The 16822-nt window shown below is 41.8% G+C and overlaps 1 long non-coding RNA gene across 1 annotated transcript; it reads right to left on the reverse strand.

Annotated features, from left to right (window-relative positions):
• Window positions 1–3363: 3363 nt before the first annotated feature.
• LOC124612920 lies at window positions 3364–13551 on the reverse strand. The gene is made up of 2 exons (XR_006979582.1): window positions 13272–13551; window positions 3364–3617 (listed from the first exon to the last, which is right to left on the reverse strand). It is a non-coding gene; the product is annotated as an uncharacterized LOC124612920 (long non-coding RNA).
• Between the last annotated feature and the right edge of the window lie 3271 nt (window positions 13552–16822).

The raw sequence follows: 16822 nt of genomic DNA on the forward strand, positions 1-16822 counted from the left end.
GTGTGTTGATAATTCAGCAAGGGACTGATTAACAGCATTGCTGGTTCTAAGGACAATTCCAGAAACTTTGTGAGTGCACAAGTGGTGGTTTATGGACTTGCTATATTTTGCGCAAGACTCTTTGATAGTGATTGTGCACCTGCACTGTCACAACAGATGGCTGCTGGCCATCTGTACAAGGACTACAGTGGGTCTGCATCTTTGATGGCCCACGAATACCATTATCTCTACAAGGACTACAGTGGGTCTGCATCTTTGATGGCCCACCAATACCATTATTTCTACAAGGACTGCAGTGGGTCTGCACCTCTGGTGGCCCACCAATACCGTAATCTCTAACAAGACTACAGCGGTCTGTTCTGTGATGACCTACCTACCAATATTCTTCAAAACTTCGACTGACTCTGCAGTGGGTTTGCTCTGTTGTGGCCCATTACCTGTCTGCATGTCAAGAGTCAGCACTGTCTTCCCATTGGAAGGACAACACTACTTCTTCAACACTGCATGGAAATTCACTACTTCCGTGTGCATTTTCTTTTACTACTCAGACTTTGCGAAAAACACTGCTATTTTACTGTGATGAACGATCAGGACTGTCTTTATGGACTGTGAGAAAATTTTAGCTTTTGACCAACATTGTATCCATAAGTGTGTGCATTTGATTTCTTTGTAATTGTAATTATGAAAAATTTTATCAAATCATTATTGGCCACTGCCCAAAACAATTTGTAAAATTTTTTTGTAGGCTGTTTAGGTTTTCTTATTGGTAACGCCACGTAGCGCTCTGTATGAAAATCACATAATGGTGCGACGGCAGACCACTCTGATTCCCGTCTACGACAATTTGATTGGTCCCCGATACCTCCAAGGAGTCCTACAGACGATTGTAAGACCCCACAGACGTGAAGTCTGTGATAACTTCATCCTAGTCGATGGCAAGGCAAGACCGCACCGTTCTCTAGTAGTGTCTCGTTATCTTCAAACATACAACATCAACCGAATGCAATGCCACCACAGTCCCCAGACATGAATGCAATTGAGCATGCATGGGACCTGTTGAACGTGGATATTGCACGGCTTACTGAGCTGCCATTGAGGAGTGGGACCTGATACCCGAAGGCAAACTCGATGGCCTCATACAGAGCGTGCCTTCCAAAGTGGAAGAAGTAATCCGTGTGTGGGGAGGACGCACTCACTGCTAAAGACTGATAATCATCATCATGAGATAAAGATATTTCGTAGTTTTTATTTTCGAGATGTACACTTAGAAGAGAACCTGCTTTGTTTTGTAATGATTTTTTGTAACTAACTCAAATCCTTTTGGCTTTCAGAATGATCTATGTTTATTTTGTTAACAAGTTATTGTACAAACCACTGTGAGTTTATTATAAGAAGTCGTTATGGTGAACTCTACGATATTCGAAACTTTTGGTGAGGTGTGTATTTTCATTTCCCATTGTAATAGATTTCCGCGGAGTAAGTATTTCCAGCTCTAGATCATAATAGCTAATTGTTGTAGTCTCACAGTGTTCGCATATAAATTGATGTGTGTTAAATTTGTACACGAGAGAGTGTTACAGTTCAACGACGTACTTTATCAGGTAATCCGTCTTCAAAACGAAACATTGGGGTTTAAAAATTTCGTAATTCCTTAGCTGCTGAAACTGGAGACATCTTTAATCGATTCGAAATCGTAGTGTTTTAAGGCTTCTCGTAGAACGTCATGTTCCGGATGCTATGCTGCGAGGTGTGGTGTACTAGGTCACTGATTAGAAGGTTTCATTACTTTCCCGTTTTAAACTTATTCTCCTTCCACAGAAAACTACCTCATATCCAGAATTTAGTGACAAAACGATGCCGGAAAACTTCGGGAGGCTGTAGGCGGTGTCTCTAAGAATGCACTGAGCATAGAAACCCCAAACCGGAAATGGTATGCAATGACGCCAGGACAACGCCTACCGCTTGGCAACCCCATCGGCAGCAAACGAAAGTTTGTACACTGACAGACCGCAAGCATGTGTTGTTGGACAGTAGTTAACGCATATAACGACTCAATACGATCAGGCCAACTACGATAATTTCTGCTTGTCCGTTAGAGTAAAAACTCACATACACAACCAAAGTGGTGCCCTAGTGTGAGTTACCAGACATGGACTCCTCAGCTGATTTCTCAAGACACCCTCTACAACCCTTCGAAGTTTGTGGACATAGTGTTGCTACACTCTCTGTTGTTGTTTCATCTCTACTTGTCTTTTGCTTGTTCTTGAGAGAAACGTAACGGTAGGGTAACTGGATTCAAGTTATTCGGGGAATGTAGGTGAAATATATGTAAATAAACAGTTTTTGTCGTAACAGCATTACCAGTGTGCCACATTCGTGCGTTCAATAAGCGTGTATTTACAGAAACACGTTAAACGCTATACGTTTTATATCTACAATCATCGTTGTGTCATAACTTTTACATCGTGATAAACGAGTACTGAAATATGTATACGTATAAGTAATAATGATAAGCCATAACAAGAATTACTTGTTTGGAGAATCGTTGGTAAAGTGTAAATGTGTAATGTTGACGCATAGAAGCTGTTACAGTTCTGAACGTTTCTTTACCTAATTAGTGTATCTCATTGGCTGTAGAAGTATTGGGCTGCAGTCTGACGGCTAGTAACGATATGTTCCAGAAAATATGGAACATGACGCCCTTCTACAATTGAATTCTTCACGGATGACAGCTATATAATTCAGTTTGTACACTAAGCGACGGAGTGAATGGAGACAATGACTGAGCATTAGAGATAAATCGACTTGCCATTAAATTTGCAGCTATATTCATCAACTCACTGTGAACTTTGTGGTAGAAAGTATATTTATTTCCCATATTTTCTTTACTGAAGTGAAAAGAGGGTTTTTTCCTTCGTGCAACTGGCTAGTATCTTGACACGATAGCATCAAATATGCTGGGAAATCTCGTCCAAAACCCTCTGTTAACCTCAAATGGATACCGTCCTAGTACAGAAGTAATAATAGTTACTATAATAGCTCTGATGTGTGCGCTACCAGTAAAGTAAAGTACGATGTTCTGCACAATTATTTTAGGATCATGTAGAGTACTGATTTTTTTTCTCTTAATGTTCCATCAACTAAAAGTAGTCAGTGGTGTCTATGGGACGTCACTGGGTAACCAATATAAACCAAAATAGAGTATCACAAGGCTGTAAACAAACAAACACAAAAAAATCCATTCATGATTTTCCAGAGGTATTCGGGCAGTATCACTGTCGATGGACCCTTATGAGTTCTGATGAGTTAGACAGGATAGCAGGACTTGGTAATATTTAGTGCTCCACATATTATACAGTCACAGAGGATGAAGAAGACATTTAATGAAGGAGAACAGACGCTGTGTACAGGAAAAGAGTTTGAGCGGCCTGTTATCCTCTGTAGTAGCCGCCTCTTCCACCTCTTCCATAACCTCCATAGCCGCCTCTTCCACCTCCATAGCCGCCTCTTCCACCTCCATAGCCGCCTCTTCCGTAGCCGCCTCCGCCACCATAGCCGCCCCTTCCAAACTGGGCGACGGCGACGGTCACCACAGCTGCCAGTAGCAACATCACAAGCTGCAACACAAGTCACTGTCTTAGAAAGCACGCAAGTTGTGGCCTCACAAAGCACATCCCTATACGCAACCTGAACTTTGGTCCTGCAGCTACACTAGATTGGGATTCTCGTATAACACAGCATCCACAGACAATTGTTCCACATGTAAAAAGTGTTATTTATTTGACACACAGAAATCTTCAGATGTAAAATCAGCTTCAGGTACGCCCCAAGTGAATGTTGTAGGACCATTACGCTTTGTAGCCAATACTATGAAGGCCTAAAATGGGTTGACAGGTGTCACATAGGAAACGTATTCCTCTACTTTGCGTATAGGCTTGTGTAGAGATACAACAACAACAACAACAACAACAATAACACAAGCTTTTATTCCACTATTTTAATTTAGACTCTGTTAAGGGGACATTGTACGTGAAATTCGTTGAAATTTGACGTTTTCTGTTTCCTACTCCATAATGTATTTTGGACTTTCCTGAACATTTTGGTATATAATACATTAAAATCAGACAATTGCGAGACCTTCAATTAATATTTTGAATGTTGACGTGCGACTGTCAAATTTCGTGGCTACACATATACTGCCATGGTTGAGCAGTCATACCTCGGGAACTGCAAAATGTAGAAGGCTGCGAATTGCTTTGTTTTGTGACTACTGCTACGTCCCAGAAGTTGGCATTACGAATAAACAAATCAGGCCTTTGTTTATGATAATAGTTTTCGTTGAAAGTAGTGTGATTATCGGCTATTTCTGTAGTAAGCTAACTTCTGTTGCTTTTTATACGACAAATAAAGTGACTAAGCGTAAAAGTAGATTCAAGAAACGCAAATTTGCGGGTAACAGATATATGAGACCTGCATTTTCTTCTGAAGTACATAAAAACACGTGTGCTAGCAGTGAAGGAAACCACGATAAAGTTTCTGAAGTGACCACGCCCCCTAGTGCATCGAAAAGGAAAGTAACTTTAGAAACGGGTGACAGTGGTAAAAGTAATGATATTATGGACAACGTCATTACGGATCTGCAAATCCTTGCACAAGTTCTTTCTGAAACTGTCTCTTGCTGTCCTTGTGGTGGTCTGTCCGATGGCAAGACAATAAAATGTGCTGGAAGACTAACGGACAAAGTAATTGATGAATTAGAGGAATATTATGGGAAGACCATTAGAGATAACTGTGACAATTTAGAGAAGATGAAAAGAGCTGTGTGGAGCACATTCGCTCATTGAATATCAACCGATAAAAAGCCATGTCGTACTTTGTGTCCACCTCCACCAAACACTTGGTGTAAATATAGGCAAGCTGAATTTTTTGTCACTGTGCATGAATTTACACATAAACATTCTCTTCCTTTGGCAGTAATGGAGGCAATGAAACGTATTTACAGATATTTGGCAAATCCTGAGCTATTAAAGAAGTGTTTACATGGGAAGACCCAGAATGTGAATGAGTCCTTCAATAATGTTGTGTGGTGCCTTGTATGTAGTTGTTGGCCTTGTGACTCTAAAGTCAGCCGCGTCTGATGCTGTAATAACTTTTATTGATGGGAACTATGAAAGACCTAAGGTTCTGGACAAGTTAGGGGTAAGATTTGGACAAAACACAGCTAAAGGACTGCCGGAACTGGATGAGCTTCGTGTACGTGAAGCAGATTTAGGTGCTCAGCAAATGACAAAAGAAGCAAGAAAGAAAAGGAGGAGGGGAGCACTGGGCTGTTGTGACACTGAAAAAGACAAAGACTATAAACCAGGGCAATTCTAGCGCACAAAAGACGCAGAAATGCTAGTCTGTATACGATTTTGTAATAAAAAAGTTTTAACCCTCAATAATCTCAGCTACATTTTTTGCCATAAATGATCCTCTTTCTAAAACAGGACTGAAGGTAGAAACATGAAATTTTCACAGCATGCTAAGTGTGAGATTCAACACGTATGGAACTAGAATATTTAAAATATCCTGAGTTGTTTTATGTTAATTTATTTACAAAATTCTGTCAAAAATTGAGTGTTTGAAAAAAAATATGCCCCACAATACAATTTTAATAAATATTCTAGTTCAGTGTATCTTGAAAGGCACATTCAATACTTATGGAAAGTTGTAAATTGGTGTCTTAAAAAGTTTCCATGATAATGGGTCACAAAATTCGATAATTTAACATATGTGGCATAGGACATACAATGCCCCTTTAACAGATTTACATTTGATACAATGCTACGAAAAATGTCTCAGTATAGCGGCGACTGTGTGGAGAAGTAGCTGGAAGTTGTAACTAACTGTTGCAATTCAAAAATTTTTGATTTCACTGAGATTTCCATTTCGCGACCACTCATATTCCATGGAATGCTTGTCTCACTTCGAATCCTAATAGCCCTCCGCAACGTCTTCAAAGTAATACACAAATTAGTGTCATTGTTAAACCGCGTTTCCGCTCCAAATAAGCTAATAACTTTACAGGAAGCTCATTCGTAGCAATCACGTGCATAGACTGGTTCGATGACGTCACAGACAAAACAAGTAGTGCGCGACGAACACGTGCTCTGAGCGCGCCCATTGTTACGCATTGTTAGTCTCGTAGCCGATTTAAATCTGAACGCATTTTATCACACAAGGAAGTTCGACCGTCGATCACTGAATCCTGCGTAGAGACGTTTTCGCGTCAAAACCAGGTTTGCGAAACATTGGTTGCCTTATTCATACACGATAACTTGCAAACAGAAGATGCAAGTGGGCAGATAGATTTCCGACATTGTGCCACATCGCCGACTAATGACCACGATACGATCCTATGGAGTCTGATTATCTCTATGAAAATTTTACTAACAGAAGCCAGTGCACGATACTGGATGCTGAATGTTCATCAGAAAAGAAAGTGACTTCAGGTAGCGCCGATAGGTAGCGTAATACGACCTCTAAGGTATTCAGCGTAAATAAACGATTTATCAGTTTGGATGGTTAAGAATGTAAAATTATTTCGTTAACAGTGGTGTTGTGTTGAGAAAACTATTGCCGTTGGATGGTAGTAATTACGAGGATTATTTTTTTTTCTTTTACGAGGTCTGATCGGTCGCGGCGAAAATCCGATGAAGCTTGGCGCAGATGTGTTGTACAGTGTCTCTAGTATGCCCATTATCGCATCACAACGCATTTTTCAGTTCTGAGCACGCAGTGAACGCGTCGAGATGCCTAGATCACTATAGTCTCCTTCCAAGCGTGAAGTGCGTGCTGTCATTCGATTTCTTCATGCTGAGGGTTTCCGCCTTATTGCATGCACCCCACGTAACTTAACTGTTGCGACTGACAGCAAAATGTTGTTGCACGAAGTACAAGATGCAGGTAGACAGGGAAGAAAGGGAGTGTCAACCGATGATCTTGCTCTGTCAGTGGAATGGCAGTTAGGAGAAAATCGTATACGAAGGGCAACTCACTGCTCGAACGAGCTGTGAGAACAGTAACGTTACATTGCTGTCTCGATTTGACTTCATGCTGTCTTCATGCGTTTATCCTACTCTCCCATGCACTGGTGGGGTGGATAAGGGTGGATAAGAATTCCCTCCTTAGTTACGCTCTTACCAAACGTCTCATTTAGACCAAACGCGCTCCGATGCACGTATATTCAAAAGAAAACAGAGAGGAAGGAATTTTTGTGTCATGTTTCACAGTGCTCCTTTACTGAACCAGCCATCAATCAATACCAGATTCTGCAGCCATTGTCCCAAACCCCTTACTAAAATCGCCATTTAAAATTTTTAAGCCATATATTGAATAAGCTTCCACGTCACTCGTTTAACAATTACATGGACATATACTCGTGAAACAAATTATTATCAGTCTTAATTCAACCAAACGACTGTCAGATTTTGACAGTATTCAGGTTGTCCGAATGTTTCTCGGAGCGGCCTATGTTATTTGACACGAGGGCATATTGTTAAACGATTTGTGGGCAAGTTTTGTTAACAATATAAAGCAAATGATCTCTATTGACAATACTGTAGCACACGTTCGTAATAACAATCGGCAGACCATAGTAGAAGAAAATACGAAAATAAAACTCTGCAGCAGTCCGTAATATGAAGTTTTTATGTCATTAGTCTCGTGACTGGTTCAACGCGGTCTGCCACGAATTCCTCTGTTGTGCCACGAAGGAATTATCTCAACAGGATGGAAACCGTTAGATGTGAAGTACATGTACAGACAGACAAATGATAACTATTTTAGAAACATAAGATGATTTATTCAAGAGAAATAGATTCACAAATTGAGCAAATCAATAACGCGTTGATCCATCTCTGGACCTTGTATAACCAGTTATTCGGCTTGGTATTGATTGTTGTGTGCCTTCTGAGGGCTATCGTGCCAAACTGTTTCCCATTAAATCGTCAAAAACCCGAGCTGGTTAGAGGGCCCTACATATAATCATTGACCTCGCTGCCCAGTGTAGGATTTGGCAAGCACGAAAAGTAGTAGAAGCTCGCACCATGTGCTGGTGGGCATTGTATTGCTGAAATTTAAGCCCAAGATGGCTTGCCACGAAGGGCAACAAAACAGGGTGCAGAATATCGTCGACGTACCTCTTTGCTGTAATGGTGCCGCCGACAACATCCAAAAGGGTCCTGCTATGGGAAGAAAGGGCTCCCCCAACCATCAGTGCTGGTTGTCGGGCCGTATAGTGAGCGGCAGTTAGGTTTGTATCCCACCACTGTCGGGCCAACTCCAGATACCGGCCTGGAATCTCACTGACTGGAGTAGAAATGTCTTCAGTGATGAGTCCCCCTTCGAATTGAGCCCCGATAACCAGCGAAGTGTCTGGAGACGCTCTGGACTGCGGTGGGATACCAACATTCCAGAAGTGATGGTCTGGAGTTCCATTTCATTTTATAACAGACCCCTTTGGTTGTCATATGTGGAACCCTTACAGCACAGCAGTTGGTCGACGATATTCTACGTGCCGTTTTGTTGCTCCAAGGCAACCCATCCTGGGCCTACATTTCAGGACATGTATTAAGGGAGCTGAAGAGTGTAAAATTGTAGGAGAAGGCAGAGATCGGAATACATCAAGCTAATAATTGAGAATGTAGTTTCCATTTGCTACACTGGCACATGAAAGGAATTCGTGTCAGGTCCCCATCAAACCAGTCGAAAGACAGACGACAAAGAAAATCAAGTGAATACACTACTGGCCATTAAAATTGCTTCAGCAAGGAGAAATGCAGATGATAAACGGGTATTCATTGGACAAATATATTATACTAGAACTGATATGTGATTGCATTTTCACGCAATTTGGGTGCATAGATCCTGAGAAATCAGTACCAGAATAACCACCTCTGTCCGTAATAACGGCCTTGGTACGTCTGGGCATTGAGTCAAACAGAGCTTGGATGGCGTGTACAGGTACAGCTGCCCATGCAGCTTCAACACGATACCACAGATCATCAAGAGTAGTGACTGGTGTATTGTGACGAGCCAGTTGCTCGGCCACAATTGACCAGACGTTTTCAGTTGGTGAGAGATCTGGAGAATGTGCTAGCCAGGGCAGCAGTCAAACATTTTCTGTATCCAGAAAGGCCCTACAGGACCTGCAACATGCGGTCGTGCATTATCCTGCTGAAGTGTAGGGTTTCACAGGAATCGAATGAAGGGTGGAGACGCGGGTCGTAACACATCTGAAATGTAACGTCCGCTGTTCAAAGTGCTGTCAATGCGAACAAGAGGTGACCGAGACGTGTAACCAATGGCACCCCATACCATCACGCCGTGTGATACGCCAGTTAGCGATGACGAATACACGCTTCCAATGTGCGTTCACTGCAATGTCGCCAAACACGGATACGACCATCATGATGCTGTAAACAGAACCTGGAGTCATCCGAAAAAATGACGTTTTGCCATTCGTGCACCCAGGTTCGTCGTTGAGTACACCATCGAAGCCGCTTCTGTCTGTGAAGTAGCGTCAAGGGTAACCGCAGCCATGATATCCGAATTGATAGTCCATGCTGCTGCAAACGTCGTCGAACTGTTCGTGCAGATGGTTGTTGTCTTGCAAACGTCCCCATCTGTTGACTCAGGGATCGAGACATGGCTGCACGATCCGTTACAGCCATGGGGATAAGATGACTGTCATCTCGATTGCTAGTGATACGAGGCCGTTGGGGTCGAGCACGGCGTTCTGTATTACCCTCCTGAACCCACGGAGTCCATATTCTGCTAAAAGTCTTTGGATCTCGACCAACGCTAGCAGCAATGTCGCGATACGATAAACTGCAATCGCGATAGGCTACAATCCGACCTTTATCAAAATCGGAAACGTGATGGTACGCATTTCTCCTCCTTTCACGAGGCATCACAACAACGTTTCACCAGGCAACGCCGGTCAACTGCTGTTTGTGTATGAGAAATCGGTTGGAAACTTTCCTCTTGTCAGCACGTTGTAGGTGTCGCCACCGGCGCCAACCTTGTGTGAATGCTCTGAAAAGCTAATCATTTGCATATAACAGCATCTTCTTCCTGTCGGTTTACTTTCGCGTCTGTAGCACGTCATTTTCGTGGTGTAGCAATTTTAATGGCCAGTATTGTATTAGGCCATTAAAAGCGGTTAAACATTACGAGTGTAGTATAACGAAGAAGGCAACAGGTTATTCCATAGAAGCAGCTGTCTTTCTAACTCGATCAACTGCAAATTTCGCAGGCTTGACAGATTTAAAATTTGCTTTTAATACCGTATTCAGATTAAGCTTCTAAGAGTTTTTCGTCTTTTGTCATTTGTTGATAGATATTTTAACTAGTTTCACGTAACTCAATGTTCTTATTCTTGATGGGCTCTACAGAACAGGACAAACGAATTAATACATTTAATAACTGAAAGGATGATCTAGCTACCCTTTTTCTGGGATAGGGGTAACGAAAATAAACAAATTCCACAATAATGTACAACCACGTGTTCTCTATTTGCAGTATATTTGTGTCTTATGATGCAAACGGTAACCTTCTAAAATCACGGTTTAGAACCATGTCTGTTCCTTGTTGACTTCAGAAATTGTCGCTCCACTATGAAGTATTATTCGTTAATCATGGTATGTCAGAAATCAAAGAGGGCATGACCAGCACTGAAAATAAGAGAGCGTGCTGAAAAGTAAGGCCTCAGAATCGTTTTACGCGAAAACTCTTAAAGATTTTTGAATGAAACAAACGTTATTAGCGCTCCACATCTTTATTCTTCATGTCTACGAATGTGCAGCCCTCTGCCGTTAGAGGGCTCCGAATAGTAGCATGTAACATGGTGGCATGTGAGAAATAGCGTGCTGTAATCGTGTTTCGAGTTCGAAGATTTCATCAACAGATTGAGCACCTTCTTCTTCAGCATAATAACACCAGACCACACATGAACTTTGCGACACCTGCAGCTATCCAACGCCTTGGTAGTCATTGGTCACTCTACAAAGGGTCCCGAATTGGCCTTATGTTTGCAAAGTTTAAGGAACATTCGAGGACTTCACTTTTATAGTGATAAACCGGATCCAGTTCACCACCAGCAAAATCATAGTTCTGCTGTGACAGTATTAACCGCAGACACGAAACGCAACATCTGGGAAGTGTTCTGAGGAGAAATGGTTACTCCACAAGCTATATTAGAAGTGCAACAGAGCCAAACACTCGGCGAAGTGACAGATCAGAAAAAGAAATCTCGGATACGGCCTTTCTGCCTTATATTCCCAGAGTGACGGACAGAATTGGCCGTATATTGCGCAAACACCACGTGAAGAAGATTTACAAACCGAAAAATATGATCAAAGAGTGTCTCAGATCGGCAAGGGAGAAAAGGGACCCATTTCCAATGTCGGGAATACACTGCATACGATTCACATGTGGAAAAGCTTTTGTCGGAATGACTGGACGATCTATCGACACCAGGATCACAGAACACAAGCGATATTGCAGGTTGGGGCAGGTGGAGGAACAGGCCGTGGCAGAGCACGCACTGAGTGAGTCCGACCACGTAGTAAAATTCGCCGACACGGAAGTTCTGGCTGTAGAGAAGCACTATCACACCCGCTTGTTCAGACAAGCTGTAGGAATACAAAAACACGGGAATAGCTTCAACAAGAAAGAAGAAAGCCTCAAGCTAAACGGATCCTGGTTACCCGTACTGCAGCGAACGACCGTCGCAGGTAGCAAGAGGAGAACCGCACCGGAAATGACCTCGGAGAAGCCCTCAGACGTTGGCGCGTCAGGTACACATAGTCTGCAGCCGCGAGCTCGGCTCCGGTTCACCACCAGCTATGGACGGTGAAGCTTTGACTATGCCAGCCACTCGTCGTGGCGAAACGTCAGAAAAATCATCAGATGAACGTCGACCAAAGAACCCGAGACAGAAGCCAATCGGCAGTTTGTCAACAAGTGACCTGGAAACCCTTAACGATTTTGTATTACCAAGATGGTCTCTCGTTGGAAGAAATGTGTTCGTCACCAAGGAGAAATAAATATGAGGAATAAAGATGAAGAACGTTAATAAATCTGGTTTTCTATTAACCGAACCCATTATTGTTTTCCTATCACTGAATAAAGAAAAAACGCCATAATGAAGTTCATTTGTTTTGGCTAAACTGAATCTATAGTAAATTTCTTACTCGTTGATAAACTTGGTTCCCTACAGAGCTGTTGAAACATGTGTTACATTTCGTATCGCCAACGATTCTTAGTGGTTAAAACAACGAAGAATCTTGGCTAATAACAACACGTATATGGAGACAACAGAGCATAAAAACCCGCAAAAAGTTTTAGTTCTTCTCTGAAAAGGATGATTAACTGTCGCTCCTAAAATGTGGTCCATTTAACCCGACCATATAATTATATGATTACAAAAAATTATAAACGAAATGTGAGAAATTATGGGTAAGCTCTTCATTTATGATGATGTAGCTGTTACACGAAGCAGCGACGAAAGAATCAAAATTATACAAGTAAAGATCCAGTTCTTTGTTACGAGAAGTGCAGTGATTGAAATTCCAGATGATGTAGCTGTTACACGAAGCAGTGACGAAAGAATCAATTAAGGTTATACAAGTAAAGATCCAGTTCTTTGTTACGAGAAGTGCAGTGATTGAAATTCCAGATCTCTCCATGTCCATTGACACTGTAGAGTCTTCTAGACAAGACCTGTTACCATAGATTCTGAAAACAACAACAGGGAAACTGCAGAACGCAAAATGTTTCATTTCTACCACGAATTCTACTGACATAAAATAAAACGTGTACACTAACTTACTAAGAACAAAAATTTCTTGCTAAAGAATACACTGAACTCAAAGAACTTTTCGTCGTTAGCAAAACACCCTACACAGGCTTCGGAAGTATTGGTAGAAGCGAACCGATAAAGTCCGAAACGACTGAAACTGAATTCAAAGTCGTTACGTTAACTGAGAATTAAAGCAAAACGATGATGTACGGGAAATTTGGGGACTGCGTTGACATGTTATTTGTTGTGTTGTGCTGTCCGTTTCACTCGCTTAATGATTCCAGTTTTCTGTTTCGAAAATGTCGTTTAACACTTGGGATATTTCAGTTATGAATTAGCACCAAATACGCGTAAGACATTTAGAAAGTATGTAATACAATAAACAAAAATTCTCAAGCAATGAGGTTGAGGTGAAGTCGCTTACCAGTAACTTAAACATGTCGGGGCAGATCCTGCGTCGCTGATGCCTGTTCTCTGTTTCCAGTCCAACCTTTCGCCGTATATATACACCGGAACGTGATATAGAGGTTGACCTTCAAGCAGAAACTTTAGCAACCGTAGAAACGCATCAACGAATGATGGGCGTGTTTTTTTTTTCCTTTTATACTTGAAGTATAAGTTCAAAACATGTGGAGACCCGAGGCGAGACGCATCACTTTAGTTGGGTAAACCCCAGGAGCTGTGGCGCAAATTTTGCGTTACCGTATAAGCCGTGGACATAAAAAGAAGGGTACGTAACGAACCTGTTTCGTTGCGGCGTTTTCCGCACGCTAGGTGATGTGGTGGGAGAAGTGACTAACCTTTGTTTTACTCACTTTGTCCAAGACGAGCATTTTGCTGCAGTTGGAGACACCGGATCCTGTATTAGAAATGTGGAACATGTACGTCTTGTTTTCCACTTTGAGCAACATTTGGGAAACGGATTGCCCGCCATCAAAAATTCACTGTTAACAGTCGAAAGATATTTAATAGCAGAGAAATTGTAAATTATGTAAATCGGTTTTCTGTAGACTATAAAGTCACAGAACCGCTAGTACCACCACTTCGGAAGGCCAAGAACAAGAATCTTAACGCGCTGAAAGCAGAAATGTGAATCGGTAATATACATATTGCTGTAAGACCTTCGCAAATTGTTCAATACTTTGAGAATATGTCAAGTTTTCTATTAGCGTCGACTTTTTATGGGGGTAATCGTGTTGCTAGCTTTGATATGATATGACTTAAATCAGGTTCATAATGTACAAATAGAAAGTATTTGAGAACTCTGCGTTGTTCACAGACTGAATTCTTAGAGATACATAACGTGTATTGCTGAGTTAATGGACAGAATAACAAAATAATCAGCATACGACCGGCAGTGTCCATTAAGTTCAGACTCTTCATGGATTATCTGTATTTTGTATAGATACTATTGCAGACGTAGACTCACATCAATTTCGTCATGCTGGTGCTTGTACATACAAGCGTAAGACTATTTTCTCATTACTTACAAGTACTTCTACTGAAAGAAATAAGGACAGTTTTAATTTACCAGTTTTTAGCTACAATCTAATGATTCGTTGCATAACGTGATTGTTGTTGTTGTGGCCTTCAGTCCTGCGACTGGTTTGATGCAGCTCTCCATGCTACTCTATCCTGTGCAAGCTTCTTCATCTCCCAGTACCTACTGCAGCCTACATCCTTCTGAATCTGCTTAGTGTATTCATCTCTTGGTCTCCCTCTACGATTTTTACCCTCCACGCTGCCCTCCAATACTAAATTGGTGATCCCTCGATGTCTCAGAACATGTCCTACCAACCGATACCTTCTTCTCATCAAGTTGTGCCCCAAGCTCCTCTTCTCCCCAGTTCTATTCAATACCTCCTCATTAGTTATGTGATCTACCTATCTAATCTTCAGCATTCTTCTGTAGCACCACATTTCGAAAGCTTCTATTCTCTTCTTGTCTAAACTATTTATCGTCCACGTTTCACTTCCATACATGGCTACACTCCATAAAAATACTTTCAGAAACGACTTCCTGACATTTAAATCTATACTCGATGTTAACAAATTTCTCTTCTTCATAAACGCTTTCCTTGCCATTGCCAGTCTACATTTTATATCCTCTCTACTTCGACCATCATCAGTTATTTTGCTCCCCAAATAGCAAAACTCCATTACTACTTTAAGTGTCTCATTTCCTAATCTAATTCCGTTCAACTGCTCTACCAGGATCTTTGCTGTCTCTGACAGAATTACAATGTCATCGGCGAACCGCAAAGTTTTTATTTGTTCTCCATGGATTTTAATTCCTACTCCAAATTTTTCTTTTGTTTCCTTTACTGCTTGCTCAATATACAGATTGAATAACATCGGGGATAGGCTACAACCCTGTCTCACTCCCTTCCCAATCACTGCTTCCCTTTCATACCCTTCCACTCTTGTAACTACCATCTGCTTTCTGTACAAATTGTAAATAGCCTTTCGCTCCCTGTATTTTACCTCTGGCACCTTCCGAATTTGAAAGAGAGTATTCCAATCAACATTGTCAAAAGCATTCTCTGAGTCTACAAATGCTAGAAACGTAGGTTTGCCTTTCCTTAGTCTTTCTCCTAAGATAAGTCGTAGGGTCTATATTGCCTCACGTGTTCCAACATTTCTACGGAATCCAAACTGATCTTCCCCGAGGTCGGCTTCTATCAGTTTTTCTATTCGTCTGTAAAGAATTCGCGTTAATACTTTGCAGCTGTGACTTATTAAACTGATAGTTCGCCGTATTCTACCTGTTTAAATGTCTCTGTATTTGAATATGAATGCCTATGCCAGTTTCTTTGGCGCTTCAGTGTATATTTTTCGCCGGCAAGTGCTCTATTGACTGCGTTGCCCAAGCACGACTTAGGACTTATATGCACTCCCTGCATATGTATATATGTCCCAGGCGGAATTTTCAATATTCGGGGATATGACAGGAGCGATCATTTGAAGCAACAATGTCCAGTAAACTCAGGAAAAATAGTTTCTAAGCGCATAACGCCAGAGCCACGAGCATTTCTTCATTTTTGAAACAAATGTTTTGTTTTCGTTTCGATATTTTTAGAAGTGGTAGCACCAAGGAAAATAGGTCGCGTAAATAAGGGCTCTAAACAGCTTACCTTAATGGATATGAGCACTTGTTGAACTTCGGTACTGTGAAACACATCTGTTCTACTGAACTAGAGTTCATAACTCTTAAAGTATGCGTTTTAGAGCCCTTGTTTACTACACATTGCGATGGACTTTGGCAATTCCAGGAGGACAGTGTGACCCCACACGTCCAGAATTGCTACAGAGTGACTCCACAAATACTCTTCAGGGTTCAAATACTTCCGCTGGCCACCAGACTCCCCAGATATGAACATTATGGAGCATGTCTGGGATGCCTTGCAACTTGCTGTTCAAAAGGGGTCTCTACCCCCTCGTACTGTTATGGGTTTGTGGACAGCCCTGTGGGATTCATGGTGTCAGTTCCCTCCAGCACTACTACAGACATCAGTCAAGTCGATGCTACGTCGTGGCAGCTAGGTGCTCGCGGGGGTCTACACGATCTTAGGCAGGTGTACCAGTTTCTTTGGCTCATCAGTGTATATTGTAATTGGTACAAGTGCAGATGTTTCTGTCGGTGAGTGTGGCGACTGAGGATGGTGTACTGACCAGCTACCAACATTACACCAGTATTTACATCATTTGCATGTCATGTTGTAGCTATAATTAGGACATATAGCCATTGCAAAAAAATTGCTCTGAGCACTATGGGACTGAACTTCTAAGGTCATCAGTCCCCTAGAACTTAGAAATACTTAAACCTAACTAACCTAAGGACATCACACACAACCATCCCCGAGACAGGATTAGAACCTGCGACCGTAGCGGTCGCGCGGCTCCAGACTGTAGCGCCTACAACCGCTCAGCCACTCCGGCCGGCTGCTATTGCAAGTTGTATGTTAAGATATTAAA

The sequence above is a fragment of the Schistocerca americana genome, chromosome 4, assembly GCF_021461395.2.
Source record: "Schistocerca americana isolate TAMUIC-IGC-003095 chromosome 4, iqSchAmer2.1, whole genome shotgun sequence".
Taxonomy (NCBI): domain Eukaryota; kingdom Metazoa; phylum Arthropoda; class Insecta; order Orthoptera; family Acrididae; genus Schistocerca; species Schistocerca americana.